This window comes from Amblyomma mixtum, chromosome 3, assembly GCF_055824585.1.
Source record: "Amblyomma mixtum isolate Tamu chromosome 3, ASM5582458v1, whole genome shotgun sequence".
Taxonomy (NCBI): Eukaryota; Metazoa; Arthropoda; class Arachnida; order Ixodida; family Ixodidae; genus Amblyomma; species Amblyomma mixtum.
The window spans coordinates 140,036,023-140,056,686 of record NC_143014.1 but is presented as its reverse complement, the minus strand read 5'-3'; the positions used below and the strand labels follow the sequence as shown (position 1 = coordinate 140,056,686).

Genomic DNA, 20,664 nt, shown 5'->3' with positions numbered 1-20,664 from the left:
ATTATTTTTCCGTCTTTCCTTCTTCGCGCTGTTAGAGTCATTTCACCACTAAATGATTGGTAATGTCATCCTCTCCCATTAAAGGGCAGAAATACTTACCGACACAAGCAGTTTGATGCTGTTTTTTTTTTTTTTAATCCATCTCATTTGTGTGCGCTATTTTCTTCTCCGTTGCATTTTGTCAGTTCAGACAAGGCAATTCCTTTCACTCAAAACACAAAGATGAAGTTATGTGCAAGGGAACCTCTCGAGCTCTCTACTCTAGTGCACAGTACCACGGATGCTATGACAACCGTTTTGTAGGTTCTTCTTTTCTGTACTACGGAAACTTAGTTCAGCATTCCTCGCTGAGGATTTTGATCGCCCAGTCTCTTGATCAAGTTCGCTATATACTGCCAAGTTTCTACTTCTACAGAGCGTGCCCACATACAGAGACCCACACAGGGACACGGACACAAATGAAGCCAACGTTGGTCCATAAATCTGGCGGCCTCCCACCTAGTTCAAGTACGGGACAGTGAGCCTGTGCAAGAGGCGGTCGCGCTGACCAGCGAGAATCGTTTAGCGCGCGGGAGAACAATGCAGTCCCTGTGTTGCTGCTGCCGCGCTTAACGAAAACACAAGACAAAAGAAAGCCCTCCCGCGACAGCAATGCCAGCAGAGAAGGCCGCCGAGAGGAGGAGAAGGCTGGCGGCGGACAGAGGCAGGCGCTATATGGCTGACCCACATACTGGCGCGCTCATGTCACATTCGTCCGTAAAACTGGGCGAGTGCGCCGCCGCGGCGCGCTGGACATGGCGAGAGCTCTGCGCGTATAGCTCCCGTTGTACTCTGCACAACCCCCCCCCCCCCCCCCCCCCCCCCCTCCAACCTCCGTCCCTCCGAGTTTGTGTTACATTCTTTTGCGAGCAGATGCGCTGCCCAGCCGAGGAGCCCCGAGCACGCACGCACAAACGCCACGCGCTGGCCAGTCTTCGTCTCGCTGTTCTCCCACGAGGCTAAACCTGTATTACGGGGGACGGTGGGGGAAGGGGGTTCGCGGACGCAGCGCTTCGGCGCGGGATGGGCCCGGGGAGGTGCAAGGGTCACGCCGGATGCGCGCCGCGGGCGCATGGCCCAGCATCCCAAGTGAGCGTGCCGCCGGGGCCAATGCCGCACGCACGCACGCCGCAATCTATCTATAGCGCACTGTGCGTATGCGTACGCCTTCGCGTGCACCGTTCGCAGATGCGAGCCGTGCGAATGCGCCATTCGACCACCGGCGGGCGCCGCGCCTAAGAGCGCTTCGCGCCCGCTGCGTGGGCCCATGACGGGCTAACGAACGGTAGTTTGGGAGGAGGCGACCGCGGGATTCGAGGAGGCGCCAGAAGTGGTCCTTCTCGTGTAGCGCCTGTGCGGTCTCAGACCTCGTTTGTCCCTGCGTGTAGTACAGGCGTACCATCGTTCCAGAAGCCGGCGCATCATGTTCTTTTAATTTCCTTTTCTTTTTCTGCGCGACCAGGCCGGCGCGGTGGGCTGCGTGCCGTTGTTTCGATTCTGGCGTACGCCGACTGTCACGCGCATAAACAACGGGTGTAGTGAGGTGGCCGATGAGCGATGGCCTCGCGGGCGCTCGGTAAGAAAAGGAGCGAGTGCAGCAACGTCGATGGCTCCCAATTGCGGTTCGCCCAAGCGCGCGAGCGCCTTTCGGGTGCGGCATTTGTGAATAATGCCCGCATGGCTATTGTGAAAGACCTCATCCTGTTAGCCCTTGTAGCGCGGCATAATGAGGCCTCCTTCGGCGCGGTGTGGCAACTCGGGCGCCTGACCGCGCCATTGTATGCGCTGGAAGGGGAAAACAATAAAAAGAATGAAGGAGTTTGGTGCAGGACGTGAAATATCGAGCTGAGGTTTGAGGGAGTGGTTCCCCGCGAATCGGCTACAGCTCCGATCTCATCTAGCTCCCTTCGAATGCTGCTTTCAGCGAATCGCTGTGGTTGGCACCAGCTTCTATTTCTCAGATTGGATTTGGAAGACGAAAGCAGAGATGAGAACAGTACGCATCCAGATTAGCATATTCCACACGCTGCGGTCGCACACGCTTGTAGAATACCACACAGAGTGTCGTGTGGTCGTACGTGATCTCTTTTTTTTTTTCATGAATTATACATCGTTCAGCGATTCGCGAGTGCTCATTGCGCACGCCAGCCAACGTTTCCGTGCAGCGCGCTTTTCGAAACAACTTGCTATAGATCTGTTTGCGGCCAGCAGAGCGGGCTGCCCTCCATGCGAAGCAATTCTAGCGCCCCTAGCTGCCGTGTCTGCGACCGGCTGTTTACAAGCTATATAGTCAGCTCACGACGCAGCGTGGCTTCTCGAGAAGGGCCGGGATATGGTGTCAACGGAGATCTTCGAATATACTGAGAACGTTTAGTTATTGAACATGGTTATTTTTTTTTCCTCGAGAAACCACATTTGAGCAAAAGAAGCACAGGCGCTTCGAAGGGCAGAAGAAAACAAGGCTCACAGGCCTTCGCTGCAGCTCTTGGAAAAGCTGTTGCGATGTGTGTATTTTTTTTTTTTTTCAGAATGTTCTAAACGTGCTGCATGATTTCCTGAACACGCGATTCAATATCGTCCCCTTCTTACGCTGTATGACTTGCATCAGGCCACAGTGGGATGTGCAGCATAAGAAAGGCAAACAAAACCCTAGTTCAACTCACGACAGGTCGTCATAAAGGCACGTAGCTTTCCTGGCGTGAATAATATGCCGCTGACCAGGCAGGAAGGTCTCTCTGGGCTCGGGTGAAACACTGCCTCGTAAAAGAAAGCAATGCGCCAAAAAATGGAACGGCCAGATTTGAAAGCATATTGATGCTGACGTTCGGTTCTGGATTGGATAACGTGCATGCGTGCACTGGCCAGCCACTAACGCATGTTACGGGCGGAAATGCTTAGGCAAAATGTAACGCCGAGCAAAGGTGACAATTTTCACTTCGATATAGCGCTGTCTACTTTGTTCGCGCAGCAGAAGATCGACACGAAGTAATATCCACGCTGTGCCTCTAATTGCCCACTTATTGTTTATCGTTTGTGGGGGGTTTAACGTGCCAAAGCGACTCTGGCTATGAGGGACGCCTATTGCCCACTTAGATTGAACTGAAAATTGTCTTTATTTTTTGCCCGAGAATAGAGAAAGAAATAATCTTTTGCGAGTGTGCCTTGACGAGTGACCAAAATGTGCTAAATGTTACACTTCAGTTTTTTCAGTGGCCTGCAGCGCGATGAAGGTATGCCTAATCGTATAGCTTGACCTTCAGACTTGTTTCAGTAACTTTGTTCACCAACTTGAGTCTGCGAAAAATTCTCTGCCGTTACTGTAATAATGTAATAATACTGCAATTTTGCAGTGATGTACTAATTATAGTTGGCATGCGGACTACACACGGGCAAAGCCATGACACGGTGGAATTATGTGAATCTAAAAGTAGTGATTATAAATCTTCTCTTGTTCCACGGCTGTAAATCTTAACCTTGTCTAGGATTGTCAAAAATAAGAAAAAAAAAGATTGAAGAGAGAACAGAAAAACGCCATTCTATTCGCGTTTCTGCTTAGCTCTTCACCGAACCAAAGGACCCGCTTTTTCGTACCGATGGCCCAGAAATTGAAGACATGGCAGCTCCGAGGCGCTCTGCATATTAGTCATGACTCATTGATCATCTTTCCGGGCATTCTCGCGCAGCCCCAAATTTTTCGGACAACACCAGGCCCTCCGACGGTGTAGCTGTAGCTTTGTGCTATAACGTCATGCGCTCACAAAAGGAAGCTGACACTTCCAAAGAATGTCCAGAGGCAAGACCCAGGTTCTGGCAGCGCAAAACAAGAATCATCAGAAAAAAAGAGGGAAAAGCACGAGGAAAGCCAGAGACGCCTCTTCAGAACAATGCAATGAAAACGTTCGCGGAGCCATGCCACCCTAGCAGCAGAATGAGTAAGCATCGTGTGCAGCGGTGGTACTCGAAGAAAACAGCTTCCGACTCTCTCTCGATGGAGAGCGAGACATGCATGTGTCTCCCCCCCCCCCCCCCCCCCCCCCCCCCCCCCTTCGTTTTGGGGGAACGTCGCTCGTACTGCTAACGCAGTAAAACATATATCCCAATCTCTACATTTCTCCTCCAAACAGGAAGCGCAGACACAGATTGCAAGCGAGTGAGAAACTATGGAAGCTAGCATATATTGCACTCATTCGATACGAGAACCATAAGTATTCGCTCTTGGAGTGCGCCACTCCGGTTGTCAAAGACACATTTACTCGCTCGGCTCCCAAGTATGCGCGCGCGCTCGAATTCATCACGAGAGTAAGAAAAGCGCACGCGACAGGCAGATGACTGCCGCCGGCTCTTTTTTTTTTTTCTTTTTTTCTATTGGGCGTGCCGCGCAGTGAGACCCTGCGGGGATTGGAATGGGCCAAGAGGGGTGGGGAAGCGGACGAAAGAGGACGCCCAGACGGGCCTCTGACTTCTTTTGCTGCGTCGGAGGATACGCACGCCGCGTCGCCGAGGATTGAGAACGCGCGCGAGCGCTGGATTGACGAGCCTCTCAGCGTCTTGGCGGCTCGCATACCCGCCGGGGCAGAGCCGGCAGCAGCGAACTGGACAAGCGTGAAGATGTTACGATCTCGGAAAAAGCGTTTCGCGGCCGCCGTCGTCATCGGCGGGGACGGGGCCGCCGTCGCTCGCGGATGCGCCTCGCGCGGGGGGCGGCGAGCTCGAGACTGCGGCTTTCGGGGACGGGACACGCGGGGTCGTTATTCCGCGGGCCGGAAAAGCGGAATGATGAAGGAGCACCGGAGTGGTTTGGCACGATCCTGGTTCGCCGCGCGCGAGTATAGTTGCGCTCGGGGATTCAAAACGAGGCGCTGTGTTCAGGTCGCGTGGCCAAGTTGTGAACTTGGTGCAGACCGGTTCCACGTTTCGCGTGCCAGCGCCCCTTTTCCGTGCGTGTTTTATTTTATTTTTAATGCGATAACACTTATTGTAGACATTCTCTGTATTTATCAGTTATGAGTTTATTTATTTATTTTTTTTGTTTGTCTCTCTCTCTCTCTCTGTTTGCAAGTTTGTTTCTCTGAAATCTGCTTTTTGGTAGGCTGACCACCTGCCCACTGGGTTGTGGGCAACTTGCCCAAGTGTGTGTGTATATATTTCTCCATTTTTCGCCATTTTTCTGACCAACTTCCCGAGAACAGCAGGGGCGTGACTGGTATTTTTATTACGTTTATAAAATGCGTTGTACGTGACTAGACAACATGCCTGTATTATGATTGCATGCCACTCTGAATCATTGCCCTTTCGTGTGATATCAGCCAGAATGTACCTTCGCATCGTATCCTTTCCTTTTTTTTTCACCACACCAATTTCGAACGTGTGCGCTCTACATTATTCAGCACCTTGTAAATTCGGCACGTGTCTATGTTCTCTTGGCATTTTAGATGACCCCTGATTACATAACTTTAGCGCTTTTTTCGGTTGCATGATTTCGCCCACTTTTAGCTTTTTTATATTCATCCTCATTGGTGCAGATACTGATAACGTCACCATATCAATGTAATGGACTTTCCGCAGCTCAGTTTTTTCAGACCAAGGCCGGATACCCGACCGAAACGTCAAGAAAAATAGTGTTTCTTCCCCTCGTCTGTTTACTTTCAAGTGTGTGCGTTCGTGTGCGTGTGGCCAACAGCCACAGAAAACCATGGAACACAGGGGATTTTTTTATAATTATTTTTTTGTAGTGTTGATCAATGGAGAATATTACTGAATATGTCATCGCTTAAAGATGATTGATTAGAAAAGCAGGAGAAACAACAACCACATGCCGCCAGTGGGAACCGGACCCACGACCTACGAATTACGCGTCCGGTGCTCTACCAAGTGAGCTACGACGACGGCTCTGCTCAGGTCTGCTCTCGGGGTATTTATGTTCACAAGTGACCTAACCTTGAGAGTGTTCATCAGCGCCACCCACGTTCCAAGCGACGGACGTAGTACGCCCTCAGTTACCGCTGGTGTGACGTGGAACGTCATCGAACGGCGAGGGTTGAAGCTGTGTGAAATGACGTTCCACGTCACACCAGCGGTAACTCAGGATGTACTATGTCCGACGCTTGGAACGTGGGTGGCGCTGATGAACACTCTCAAGGTTAGGTCACTTGTACACATAAATACCCACCAGAGCAGAAGACCTGACAGCCGTCGCCGTAGCTCAGTTGGTAGAGCACCGGACGCGTAATTCGGAGGTCGTGGGTTTGGTTCCCACTGGCAGCATGTGGTTGTTTTTCTTTTGCTTTCCTAATCAATAATCTTTAAGCGATAACATATTCCAAAATATTCTCCATTGATCAAGACACAAAATAAATAATTATAAAATAAGGCTGTATTTAAGCATTTATTTTGTTGCTGATATTTAAGCACAGGATTTTCATCAACGCACCCAAATAAATCTTTTTTGGCAGATACTGTTATTAAAAAATCACTGCCTCTCCCGTAACCGAGAGTAGAGTAAGCAGGAAATGTTTACGGGCATAACACATTGGTTGTAGATGGCACTAGTCAAAATCTTGAAATGGGTCTAGTGTTCAACGCACCACACATACCGTGCACTGGTCCATGTGGACGCAATCGTTTCACAGGGAGTGTCTGGGGAATATCTTCCGCCCTGCCTCATCAGCTGTATCCGGTTTCTGTTTGCCTTTCATCTTTGTAATCGCTTTCATTCCTCGGTTATTCGTACCACTTTGCCTATGTGACACTGGTGACATCACCACTGGATTACGTCACACATAACTGATGACGAAGTAAGGACAATTACTAATTAGTGACTATTTCCGGAGCCCTTCACAACGGCGTCCCTCATAGCCTCAGTTGCTTTGGGACGTTAAACCCCAATAAACCAAACTAATTAGTGACTAATTACGATTAATGACCAATTACTAAATGGCTGCTAATTAATGACGCTTAAGCTTCGCCTTTAGGAGTGGAACACGACAGCGTGTTGTAGCGCTACCAGGCAGTCCACAGAACGCCACCACCCGTTCGGCGCGATGTCTTGCCCTTTGAACACAACGCTCTTTGATGAAAGGAAATGGCGCAGTAATTCTCTGTCATCTCGGTGGACACCCGAACCGCACCGTACAGGAAGGGAGGAACGCCACCACCCGTTCGGAGCGAAGCTACCGGCTCTTGTATGCCGGTCCTGTAGGAGGGCTTAGAGAGTCTCGTTAAATCTCGTACGGTCCCCGGATGCTCTCGTTTCAGGGACCGGATGAGTGGAATTCAGTGCCCGGATGTTGGCTCTCGGTCTCGGCGTGACGTCACCACACTGCCGACAACGGGAGCTAAAAGCATTTCATGCTTAAAAATACCTTGTATTCCATGGTTTCTGTGGCTGTTGGCTTCTCGCGCACGCAGACACACACACACACACACACACACACACACGCGCGCGCACGCAGACACACACACACACACACACACACACACAAACACGCGCACACACACACACACACACACACACACACACATATATATATACCGGGTGTTTTTTTTGCAGAAGGTGCAAAATTTTTAAATAAAGGTAAATTCCTTTAGATTTATTTTAACCCTGGGGCTATACTGAGGGCTACGGCGGACACCAGGTAAGAGGCAAACTACTTTAATTAGTTCGCTGATTGACTGAATACGTTAATTAACTTTTATAATTTTCATTTTAGGAAATATGTTGTATTAGCAGAATTGGAGATCGTCTTCCAAACAGTCCAGCCAAGAAAAAAGATTTTCATGAAAAAAATTTTTGCGCGCGTAACGAAGCGAGAAAAAGTCACCCTGGTAGGCAGCTTCACACTGTAACACAGCGTCTGTGAGCGCCTGGACGTAGCTCGCTCCGCCCTGCACTTCGTGTCAATGCGTTTTTGTTCCAGCGCGGCATTCAGTGAGGCCGCGGAGCGAAGCGAGATAAGCAGCGACAGCGCAGGCCGCCAGTCCGGGACGCGTGACGCAGGCGTGACGCAGGCGGAGTGAACTACGTCAGAGGTGCTCCCGCCGCTGGGTTACGGTGTGAAGATGCCTACCAGGGTGAATTTTTCGCACTTCGTAACGTGCGTGAAAAATTTTTAATTAAAATTGTTTTTTCTCGGTTGGACTGTTTAGAGGACGATCTCCAATTCTGCGAATACAACTTATCCCCTAAGACAAAAATTAGAAAGTTAATTAACATATTTAGTTAATCAGCGAACTAATTAAAGCAGTTTTCATCTTGCCTGGCGCCCGCCGTAGCCTCCAGTATAGCCCCAGTGCTAAAATAAATCTAAAGCAATTAATTTACCTTTTTTTTAATATTGGACCTTCTAAAAAAACACCCGGTATATATATATATATATATATATATATATATATAGAGAGAGAGAGAGAGAGAGGGGGGGTTGCTCGGGAAATGCAACCTGGGCCTCGCAAGCCCCACCACCGGTGGCAGCAGCTGTCATCGCAGGGCAGTGGCGCATCACTTAACTGCTGCACCACTGCACCAGGAACGGTATGAGGACTCCCAGGGATCTATGAATGTAAAGTAGAGAATGACCAATTCTGCATATACGAGCAATAACCCACTATCGCTATCCGAACAGCTTCCATCCGTGAGCAATGCATTCGAACACCAGAACCGAAGCGTTTGCCCTAACTACGCAAATCGACCGTCATTTTTTTTTTTTTTCATAAGAAGCGGTCAGTTTAATTTGGATAATGTCCCAAGCCGCATCCGCTTTGCCGGCAGCATCATCTGAGGGTGGTGGTGAAAAGCATATATTAGCAACATTTATAGAGAGGTTGCCTGGGAAACATCTGGTTGGAGTACCTTATTCAGGGACCCCACTGGTCTGAGCCGCCATTCGAGCTCGCTGAACCAGGGCTTCTTAGGCCGGTAGGTCCAGGCAGCAAAGTAGGACCGCCTCCCAATCCTCTCGGGCAGGGGAAGGAGTTAGGGGTGGAAGAGAAGGATTTTGCTGGCATGACCATACCATGTGGAAGGCAGCCACTTCCCTACATAATGAGCAGAGGCCAGCGAAGGAAGGGCCGAAATGTTTGAGTTCCGCAATGCACAGTAGAGTGTTCGTAAAGAGTCTAAGAAGTATTCTTTCGCCCGCTTTCCCCAGCCTCTTGAGAGGAGCCAGATACTGACGGTGCGAGTTCAGGTAATGAGCGGAGATATCTCTGAAAGTTAAGAGAGGACAAGTGTCCTGATCCAGATCGCGCTGCGCAGTCACTCGCGGCTTCACGAAACAAACAACTCGTTCGCTAAAAGCAGTCTCCCTTCTTTGCGCGTTCTTAAGCTGACATTCGAGTGTTTTTACTACGCAGCGTCTCGGGACGGCGACCATGGCATACAGCGCACAACAGCGAGAAAACACTTCCGTTCGACAAGCAACTCGAGATGACTTCGTCGAGAGCTCGCTCGCTCCTCATTTTGGAACAAACGACAGCCTGCAACAAGACTGCCTACAGTACGCCGTGCGAAATGTCGGCCACGTAACAAAGTATCCGGCTTACGTATATACGAAGCTGCTATCCGTCTGGCGCGAAAATTATGCACAAGGATCTGCGAACGGCTGCCGCCTGGCTAATCAGAACACTGCGTTATCCGCGGTCGATCGTTCTGCCCCCGCTTCTTTTTATTTTTTTTCCGCGAGGCAACGCGCGCGAGCGTCGTCGTCGCGTCTGCCTCGGCGCATTCCCGGCGCTGTCCCGCAGCAGGATGCGCGGCGTCCTTGCAAGGTCCCCGGGGGAACGGGCAGGCGCCCAATTAAGGGCGGCTCCTCCGGCGGCGAGGAATGCCCCTCGGGCCAGCGGACCTGTTACCGGTGCGGGCCGTGCCTGCCGTCCGCGCGCGGCCACTGGGCCGCTCGCAGCTTGAGGCTGTTCGAAGAGCGCCCTGTCGTCGTCGCGCCGCTTCCGCCTTGGCTGCTGCCTCCGTCCGCGCGGGGTCGACCGTACGCCGCCGCGCCGCTGCGCTCTATGTGGCCGGACTGTGTGTACATACGCACCAAGCGAGAAAAAAAGCCGAGGGAGCGTTTCAGCTCGCCCGCGAGCTTATTCGCAAAATGCTGGGAGCAACCCTCCGATTCCTCGTGAGAGAACCCGTTAGGGCTGGGAGAGGTGAAAAAAAAAAAAAGTGACAGGGTGGGCGCGGTGACAGGTTGATACACTGTGCGGAATCTGTAGTGCCCTTCCGTAATGACGGTGTGTGTCTTCATTGACATGTAGTCACAGGTTTTGTTACAGAAAAATAATATAAAATCTTGAAAGCACTAACGATTTGCGACGCATGTCCGGTCTTCCACAAGCATATACAGCCTTTCTGTATGCCAAGCTACTCTTCATTTAAGCGCCGTTAACGTGAGGGAAGCAGTACACAAGGTCAGCAGAGGTACATTTTCTGGCGCCCGAACGCGCGCTCAGAAAATGTAACACCCTAAGCCGAATAGAGGGCAATAGTAGTATGAGCAGCAGCAGCAGCATGCTACTTATTGGTCTCGAGTTCCCAGCCCAAGGGTAGCTAAGGATTTAAGGCAGGGGGCAAGCCCGTCATCGCATTGCAGCAAAACGACGAGCAGAGTCGGAAGCTGTTTTCGGGGCAGAGTGCCGAACACAGTGAGCACACCTCGCAGTTGGAAGGTACTACTTCGGGAGCACCGGCTGCGGTAGTTCGCAGGCGATGACGTTTTACTGCTTAACGTGAGGTCGAGGGCTCCAAACCCGGTTGAAGACTTAAGGCCAAGTATTTGCAATAGCGGCCGCCCAGAACGGCGTACCTCATAACCCATAGAGCGCCTCCTGGACGAAAAAGAAACAATTCTTTTTTAAAACAACTGAGAAGTGTTTTGGGGTGACGCTTGATCCCTTCCTGCAAAATGCGACACGCCTGCACTCACATCCGAGTTCAGGGTACCGAGGGACGCCACACGAAGCTCAGTGTTAATCAGAACGGCATACAGGGGATCGTGCAGTAGCTCATACCAGCTGCAGTATAAGTCACGAACGTTTCGTGGGCGAAAAATTCAATGAACTTCATTAGCTCCGCTCTTTTTATTTTTATGTTTTTGTTGGCGGCGCCAGTCTGTCGAAGTGCATTGGCGTCATGAGATCTCCAGGCCGGCCGGGAATGGTTGCGCTGCTGCAATGCGCATCAGTCACGAAAGCCAGGCATCCGCACCAGGAACAACGGACGTGCCTCAGGTTCACTCGAGTTGTAATTCTTTAAAAAAATATAGCAAGCAAGAAAAAGACAGAATATTGCGTGACTTGAAGCTGTGAAGCTCCACAAAGAAGGAAAAGCCCTACCGAACAACACCCGCTAGTCGCAAAACCTGAAATGCGGTGCTGCTGACGTTGCCACGGAGGGGACTAAAACGCCACAGCTTCCAGTCGCACGAGATCGTTTGGTGCGTTCCTGCTTTTCTTTTATCTTCTTCTTCTCTTGTACGAAGGCGTATGCCATTTCCTACCCAGCACTGGCTGCTGTTTCCGCAATATACAGATCGCGCTGAGAGCCAACGCGCTCCTGCAGAGACAATTTGAAAAACTCCCTTGATGTGCAAGAAAGAAGCCGTATATATAGAACACATTGCATACTGAATGAACGCGCGTCTCGCATTTTTAACGCGCGCTTAGCACGCCGTTCGAATCGCTCGAAACAGGGAGCGTCGGATCCCGCACACACGTCGTACACACGCAAATGAGCCTCTCGCGGTCGAGGAGCACCGCCACAGTGTGCGCTCGCTGAATGCGGCCCGCGCAGCTCGCGTGCAAGTGCTGGCCCCAGCGTCAAAGCGCGGCTGTATACAACGAGGCCATTCCGGAGACACGCTGCATGGGCGCGCGTATAGGGACGAGAATCGATGACCACTCGTTCATTCCTTTTTTTTTATCTCTCGGTGATAAATTCGAAAACGCGATGCGCAAGAGGAGAAACGCGGTGCGGCGCCCAGCGTTCGCGGGCACCGGTCGATTCATTAGAACGTGTCGTCTTCGAGATTAACGGGTCACCCAGCCGGACACACGCGGTGGGGGGAGCCGCCCGTTAATGAAGTCAGCACGACGAGCTGGCTAGGCTAGGCGCGCACTGCCGAACCAGGCCTTCACTTGGCGCCCCAGAAAAGAAGCCGCGAAGGCAGAGCCCGCATTTAACGTGCACGCGCGATCAAAAGATACCCGCGAGCGCGTCAATGCGTGCGCGCCTCGCTTAAGATAAACGGAGGAGGACATCGATGTGCGAAATGGCAGTCGCTTGTATTTCGCGATTTGCGACCGTGCATGCGGATGCCTCGTGTTTGGCCGAAGCCACGCATGGGAAAAATGAACTTCACTGCCGCCAGTTAGTATACTGCCTGTTCGCAAGAACGATGATGCCTCGGTACTATAGGAAGCTCCCGCATGCAACAGAGATTAACTGTGTTCGAAACTTCGCCTTAGCAGGCGAAGTTTCTTGTGGATAGCAGCTTGTTTATTTGTAACAGCCGTTATCTAACCCAGCCCCTCTGCATAGCTGCCGCAATCGCTACGGAATATAGCTTAAAACTGTACGGTTGAAACTTTGCGTCAAATTTCATTGTACCATGTATAGCTCAACTTCTGAGATAAATTCTACGGTTCCTATCGCACCTATTGGCGCAGCAGCTGCCAAACAATTGTGGTCTTTATTCCAGTATTTCCACTGGGCGTAGCCAAGCAGCATATATATGCATATGCTATTCAGCTTGTGGGTCACGGATACACATGGGGTCTGTAGTGATGGAGCCATTGAAATACAAATGAAGGGATTTTGAGAAGCTAATTAAGCAAGCGTTATAAAAATTTTGTCCGTGTAATTGACCTGGGACAAAATACATGCGCCAACAAGAAAAGTTCGAATGGTCCTATACAGGACATGGATCCTGGCAAATATAGACCGGGATCTGTTTCTCTGGTACCTTGTCGATATGATAAGGGGATGAATATCGCCATGACCCACTTTGGTTACCTTCCCCTCAAGTCAGTGCCTCACATTTTTTCGAACTTTTGTCTTTCCTTTCTCTCTTTCCCGTTTTAAAAACTATCGGTGGCAATAAAACAGCGGGATTATACAGAAAGAAAATCGTACGGGCGCACTCTGCTTTACAATATTACAAATAGTACGCGTGCCGTCTTTCTTCACTCAACAAATCTGCGCTCTTTGCGGACTTATCTCTACCAATCAGAACTGTTCCACGAATATCGAGCCACTAATTTTACAGTGCCAGAGTTCTGCGTACGGGGTCTATACGGCACTGAAGGCTCATTCGGCCATCGAAATGCCATCGCAACCTAGTGTGAGCTCTCTACCACAGGTATACGCGACACAGGGGATCTCGTAATCTCGTCTCTTATTCACGAGCAGCGCGCTGAAAGCTCTGCAGCGCAGATAACTACAAAGAAAGAAAAGAAAAAGCCGGCGCCGAAGAGAGCAGAGTCACAAGAGCGTAGATATACACCCTGGCACTGTACTGTAGCTTTGCTTCGTTCAAACGCCGCTCCCAGTCTGAGCGACGTAACGCCCATGACCGTGTAGTGCAGCGTCCAGTGTTTGCTGCGCGCATTTGTGCACTCCTTTTCCTTTTTCTATCGATACTCTCATTCTCCCTCCTCGGACGTTAGTTGCAGCCGATACCGGAGGTAGCCGTGGTTAACCCAGCTTGCCATCGCTTCTTTGTCTCTCTCTATGCTGGATCGCTCCACGTGAGCACGCATTGCACAGCCTCCGGCGTGGAGAGCAAAGCCACGGCCGGCGAGGGCCTCGGCCCATCCATGCGAAATAAATCGAGGCGTCCGCGGCTGCCGGCCTCTCCACGGTTCACTTGGTTCGGCCGCGGGCAGTGAATGGTCGACAGGCAGCAAGGCGGCGCTCCGTGGGCCGGAACCAGTTTTAAATCACTTTTCGTTGTTGAAGCGCCCGTGAAAATGAGCGAGGCGGGTAGCGCACAATGGGCGCTTCGTTGCCCTTACACTGCGCGCTCTGGTTACATTTCAGGGATACCCTTTTCTTTGTGCGGCTTGCTTGCTGTTGGGGCTTCATTCCCGAGCGCTTACGTGTCGCAGATAGACGAAGAAGGAATAGAGCGTTCGTGTTTCAAGATCTGTTTTCAGCGGCCATCATCGGCAGTGATTGGGCTATGAAGACACAGTGCTGCTTGTAGTTATTCTGAATGTACGAGCTGCTTGCTATCGTCGACAGACCATGCGCAGCGTCATGGTAATTAAGACTCGTTCTTGCGACGAAGTAACGGCTCGTGCCATCGTAAGGAGATCACGTGCTGGGCGCTTGCCAATGGTGAAGGCCGGAATGAAAATGCTATACCCTATGTGATAACGGCATTTTTCGGAAGGCTAGAAAAGACTACAGCACAGACGTCACTACAGCCCGCAGTACCTTGTCAAACGCTAGGGTTTGGCGGAGTCTCTTTGTCCGTCCGTCCGTCCGTCCGTCCGTCTGTCCGTCTGTCCGTCTGTCCGTCTGTCCGTCTGTCCGTCTGTCCGTCTGTCCGTCTGTCCGTCTGTCCGTCTGTCCGTCTGTCTGTCTGTCTGAAGTCTAAGAACTGCAGACGGTTATGAATGGTGACCTCTGTAGTAAACTGCAAACCAATCGCGTTTTCTTTCAGCACCTTTAGTACATCAGTCAAGCGTCCTGGAAAAGCGTTTTTTATTTTTGTTGAAAAAAAAACCAACCACAGACAGACAGACAGACAGACCGTCCGTCAGTCCGTCCGTCCGTCCGTCAGTCCGTCCGTCCGTCCGTCAGTCCGTCAGTCCGTCCGTCCGTCCGTCAGTCCGTCCGTCCGTCAGTCCGTCCGTCCGTCAGTCCGTCCGTCCGTCCGTCCGTCCGTCCGTCCGTCAGTCCGTCAGTCCGTCAGTCCGTCCGTCAGTCCGTCCGTCCGTCCGTCCGTCAGTCAGTCAGTCAGTCAGTCAGTCAGTCAGTCAGTCAGTCAGTCAGTCAGTCAGTCAGTCAGTCAGTCCGTCCGTCCGTCCGTCAGTCCGTCAGTCCGTCAGTCCGTCAGTCCGTCCGTCCGTCAGTCCGTCAGTCCGTCCGTCCGTCCGTCCGTCTGTCTGTCTGTCTGTCTGTGGTTGGGTTTTTTTTTCAACAAAAATAAAAAACGCTTTTCCAGGACGCATGACTGATGTACTAAAGGTGCTCAAAGAAAACGCGATTGGTTTGCAGTTTACTACAGAGGTCACCATTCATTACCGTCTGCAGTTCTTAGACTTCAGCATGAAAGTAAAGTAGAAAAGGAACACATCTGTTGGAAGCATTCACCCAGGGCAGAAAAAGCGTTGTTAAACTACAAATCCCACCATTCCAAAACTGTGAAAACAGGAATTGTTGTTTCGTCTTTGTCTTCATCCTTGACAAAATCATCCGATTATAAGATTGAACACAGCTTCTGCGAGCAAGTTAGCCGACTCAGTGATGCAGGACACCCGGACGATATCATCATTTTTGGTTGCAACAAAATAGTAAGGAAACTAAAGGCTAGGTATTGAATTCCCGCTCCCGACAAAAGACAACAAAGAAAAAAGTTAACAGTTCTTCTTATGTCTACTGCATCTCGCGTGGTCTCAAAAATATGGCTAGTAGGTATGATGTAGGTGTCGTGTTTTCAGCACCGAAGAAACTAAATAGGATTTGTGCACTTGTGGAAAGGAAGGCTGAAAGACCAGTAGAGCCTCAAGTCAGCTGCGAGGTACATGGAACAAAATTTTTGTCATGCTCTGAAGGGGTTGTGTATAAAACTCTCCTATCCTGCGGACAAACATCGGTCCACTGGTCAGACGGGGTGGTGCATTAATACTGGCTGCTAGTTGTACATGCACGTTGCGCGAGAGGCTGCGACTATATTCACCGCTTTCGCAGTGTATCTGTGACTTTTGTGTGGGATGCGTCCTTTGAGCCTATAAGGCGTGATTATCCTTACCGACCTGTCGGCGCTTGTGGGCTTGCTTTAGTTTATCTCTACGTGCGGCAGATTGTTTCCCGCTTTATGTTGTTCCAAAACCCTTCCCTCCCTATAGTTCGTGCGTTCTTTCAAACCAGTTTAGTTTATGCTTTTCCCACACTGATGATGTCCTTTAACTTTTGTTACCATCCTTAAGGGGTTTATGCATGAGGGTTTTTTTTTTTTGCTGAATGCTTTCTCGCAGTCTGTTTTTCAAATTAAATTTAATTTTCAGTGCTGCAATAACGTTTGCGCAAACACTTGATTTCAATTATCTTCCCTCCGCCCATTTACCGTTAAGTGTACTTTGGATTGCCCGGACAAGATGTACAGGCCCCTACAATATAAAAGGAAACAAAGGAAACAAATAAAAGAAAACAAGTGGTTACTCCATAATTACATGTGAAAATCGCACTTCTTACAGTTTTATAAATAGTTTTCCACTTGGCGTAACCAAAATTCATTAACTTTTGTTTATGAATTTGAAGCTGTAGCTGAAGCAATTCTTCAGAAGGCCAAAAATGTCATGTTTAGAAAGGAGAGCGTAACGGAAAAGAACATGGTTAAGCCTGTCATGGTTCCGATTATTCTTAAGGGTGCCCATCATGTGAAGAAAGTGGCGATCCGACATGGTGTCCCAGTTGTGTTTTCCGCTCTGAAGAAGCTCGCGCAACTTTGCTCACGTATTTCAGAGGCTGGAAAAAATAAGGGCGCATGCATGAACAAGCATGTTAAGCGGTTTGTGAAATGCTGTAGCGGGTTCATTTACGAGATTCTGTTGACCTGCGGAAAGGCCTAAATTGGCCAGACTTGGCGTTGTGTTAATGACCGTGCAGGAGATCATAAGTGGGCGTTAAGGGGTGGAGGCACAAATTTGGCAGAACACTGTGCGAACTGCAGAGCGTGTGAGCCGTGGCTGAATGAGATAAGCCTACTGGGTAGAGGTCGCGATAAGGCGGCATGTGAACTGTTACATGCAGGTTTTCTCATTGGGGAGAGGGGAGATAGATGTGTTAGCGATACGTCTGCCAAGCTCTTGAAGGCAGAAATCAAGTTTCTTGAACGTTTTTTGTGATTTTTTTATGTTTATGTGGCTTGTCATTTTATGTTATTCAGTACTACGCATGTCCTGGGTTTTCTTGGTTTTCCGTGTATATATGCTGGCCTGGCTGCAAATAGAGATAGGATGAGAGTTAGCGTCTGTCCTTTGTCTATATCGGTGTTTTGGTTTGGTTTGGTTATTGGGGTTTAACGTCCCAAAGCAACTCAGGCTATGAGGGACGCTCCGGAAATTTCGACCACCTGGGGTTCTTTAACGTGCACTGACATCGCACAGCACACGGGCCTCTAGAATTTCGCCTTCATCGAAATTCAGCCACCGCGGCCGGGATCGAACCCGCGTCTTTCGGGCCAGCAGCCGAGCGCCGTAACCACTGAGCCACCCCGGCGGGGCATATCGGTGTTTTCGGGTGTCTTTCTGCGCTACTATTTCTTTAAAAACATTTATGCCCCATCTCGCCCATCTACATGTCTTGCTGAACTTTACTAGAGAAAAACAGAAAAAAAAAGCATCTTTCTGCGCGCACCAGTTGTTGCCTCCTTTCATATTGGAGGGGCTTGTACTTGTGCAAGCGCGAAATATGTCACTTTCAGCGTGCACTAAGACTTTCTCGTACCAGCTGCATATGAAGACATTGCCCGTGAAGACAGCTTTCAGAAAAACGGGCACTTTGTGTCGTCGTTGAATTACCGTGTCTGTGATGTTCCAGAAACAGGTCAGCATCTCGTCGTCAATTGTAAGATCCGGTTCTCTTCGAAGTCTTGCAGCGGACCTTGAAGAAGCGAATTTGGCTTCTCATACTGCACGATACCTTACTGCTTTGCATTATGTTTATGAACCCTTTCAGTCAGTTATTACTGACTGGGCTGCAAAGCTATGGAAAACCCGTATGATGGACCGGCACTGTGGATCTGTTGTTTCGACAAAATTTGATTTCAGCCAAAGTATTGCTGATCTCAGGGAAGCGTATGGGCAGTTTTCACCGGAGTGGCACTTTATCTTGGTGGCAGGGCCAGCATTGCCTACCCTCTAGTGCTGTGTTGCTTGGGCGTGTCGCGTGGGCATGTAGGCGTCTTTTGTTTTAAGATGGCTTTCATGCTGCTTTCTTAAGCGTATTTAAATATTATTCATGCACAGAGAGCATTACTTCACTATAACAAATTCTATACTCAATGTTGTCACGAATCGGGCCTGTGGCGCAATGGATAACGCGTCTGACTACGGATCAGAAGATTCCAGGTTCGAATCCTGGCAGGCTCGTTCTCTCTTTTTTTTATTACTCATGTCAAGCGACACTGCTGTATTCGAATTACAATTTCCTTTGGGTTTTTCGCCACGCCGACTACCCAACATACATATATGGACGAAAGAGCAGTCGAAAGAACTTTTTTAAAATAGGCTTCCTTCTTTCTTTTCTGTTGCCATGATGCTTTCGTAGATGTTTATGATGAAAGTTTCCTAGCGCCTCGTAAGTAGTTCGTGAACGTATAACATTATGTCACTGTAATAAATAGCACGTTCAAGAAACGAAAAGCTGCGGCTATGGCGAGAGTGGTCTAAAGCATCGGGAAACGAAGAGCCCTGCTCTGTTTTCGCCGGCGCTGGTTCGAAAACTGTTTGGGGCTACAAGTACCGTAAGTTTTCTTCTGCTGCCAACAGTTCTGGCGGAAAAGTTCGGAATGTTTGGCAAAAGTTCGGTATCGTGTTCGGACGATGTTCGCCTCAGCTTGCTGAGAATAGGAGCAAAAAGCATTTCATATGTTTAAAATCCTTGAAGAATCGGCAAGCATACTCTAGGGCAGTTAACAGTATACTGCTATTTGCTCTCTTTGAACGAATCTGAGCCAGGTGCCTTGGGTGTTAGATGTGCTGCCGCCTTCGACCGCCTTCATTCTTCGAGCTGAACAGCGCGCTTGGCGTCCTTTGCTGCTTTCGTTGCTTGATGTGCTACAGCGTTTGCCCGCTTCGGTCTTAGCGACCCGTTCGGTTGCCTTGGCCGACTTCTCACCTTCGTGTTAGGCACTTAAAGATGACGTTACAGAGCTATGTAGTCGAGCCCTTTTCTGCTCCGGCGTAAAGCACGTGTAGCATCCCGCATCTGATAGACCACTTGCTATCTCTCGAATCCCCAGGCTCCATTATACAACCGCATCACTATACTTCCGCCGAATGTTTAGAAATTTAAAACGGATGAAGAATGACAACAAATCGATGATGATGATGATGATGATTATCTACCATGTCATTCGATGTTGTGTCAGTACAGTAGAGCACATTACTTGTGCGTTCACATAGCAACTACCGGGGCACTCATAGTGGCGCCATTTGTTGCATGCACGCCGGTTCAGTTGCTAGCAAGGGACGCCTTCTGTATACTTGCCTTAATTGCTCCACAGAATACAAGCTGCTGCAGCGATACTTGAATAGCCTGGGGCGTCCGGAAACGAGGTTGTGCAGTTAGCGCCGGACTTGATTAGAATCCCGGAGCGCTGGGAATTTTTAGGCATAAAATTCTTTAGCTCCCGTTCTCCGTAAACTCAGGCGAACATCGTCTGGAAACTGCGGTGAACCTAAGGTCGAACATAACGCCGATCATGAGACTGAACCTGAAGCCGAACTCTTCGAAAATACAACACGTTGTGGGGCAAGTGGTGAAGGTGCTTCTTTCTGTGTCCTCGTTTTTGTAGTGATGAAAAAACTCCTTCCAAAACCTTCCTCAATTTCCTCTCCGAATGGTATACCCAACTGATAAAAACGTTAATACTTTACATGCCGTATCCCCGAACGGGGTTCGAACCGGAGCCGGCGCAAACAGCGCAGGCTGGGCCTACTCGTCAGCCATTCCCACTATATGTTGTATCTGGCAGCCACCCGCAATACGTGTCCCGGATCGCCGTTCTCGTTATCTTTCAGCAGTTATAATTGTGCGCGTTCAAATGAATAGCGCCAGAAGTTCTCGGCCCTTCCTAACGGCTAAACCATCGTCGTCATCATCTTTCATACTGTCACGTTGTAGTGACGGCAGTCCAGCGGTCAGGAAGACACCAGAAATACTTGCAAACGAAGCTCTTTATTTGGGCTGACTTGCGCCCTCAAAAGAACGGAATCACTCGGCGGCGGCGTAAGCAACAGGCGTGCTCGGCGGTCGTCGAACTACGAATGCCTGCTGCTCGCGGCATCGGTTAATTTAATGCCGGCAAGGAAACTTCGAGATAACAGGTCGAGATCATCTAGAGTAATCTAGAAACAAGTAGATGCAGCTGTTCATGGCTGTGAACAATCGAGATTAGTCCGGTCGCTTCTCGCGTCACGAACAAAAATGATAACACCCCTTTTGTGCGGCCTTGCGCGAACGAACGGACGCTACAATGATACGTGGCAATACCGTTCGTTCTGCACTTCCAATAGCACTGCCGCCATGGCCGTGCAATGGATCCGGTGAGCCAAGAGACTGGAATACTCCGTGATGTCGCCAACGGCAGTTTTATGTAGCTACACACGAAGGTGAGAAGGTGACCAAATCAGGCGAACGCTGCGGCACGTCAAGCAGCGAAAGCAGCGAGGCACGCTGAA

At 49.9% G+C, this 20,664-nt stretch overlaps 1 non-coding gene across 1 annotated transcript; it reads left to right on the top strand.

Annotated features, from left to right (window-relative positions):
• Nucleotides 1-18,278: 18,278 nt before the first annotated feature.
• TRNAR-ACG (transfer RNA arginine (anticodon ACG)) lies at nt 18,279-18,351 on the top strand. The gene has a single exon. It is a non-coding gene; the product is annotated as a tRNA-Arg (tRNA).
• The last annotated feature ends 2,313 nt before the right edge of the window (nt 18,352-20,664 follow it).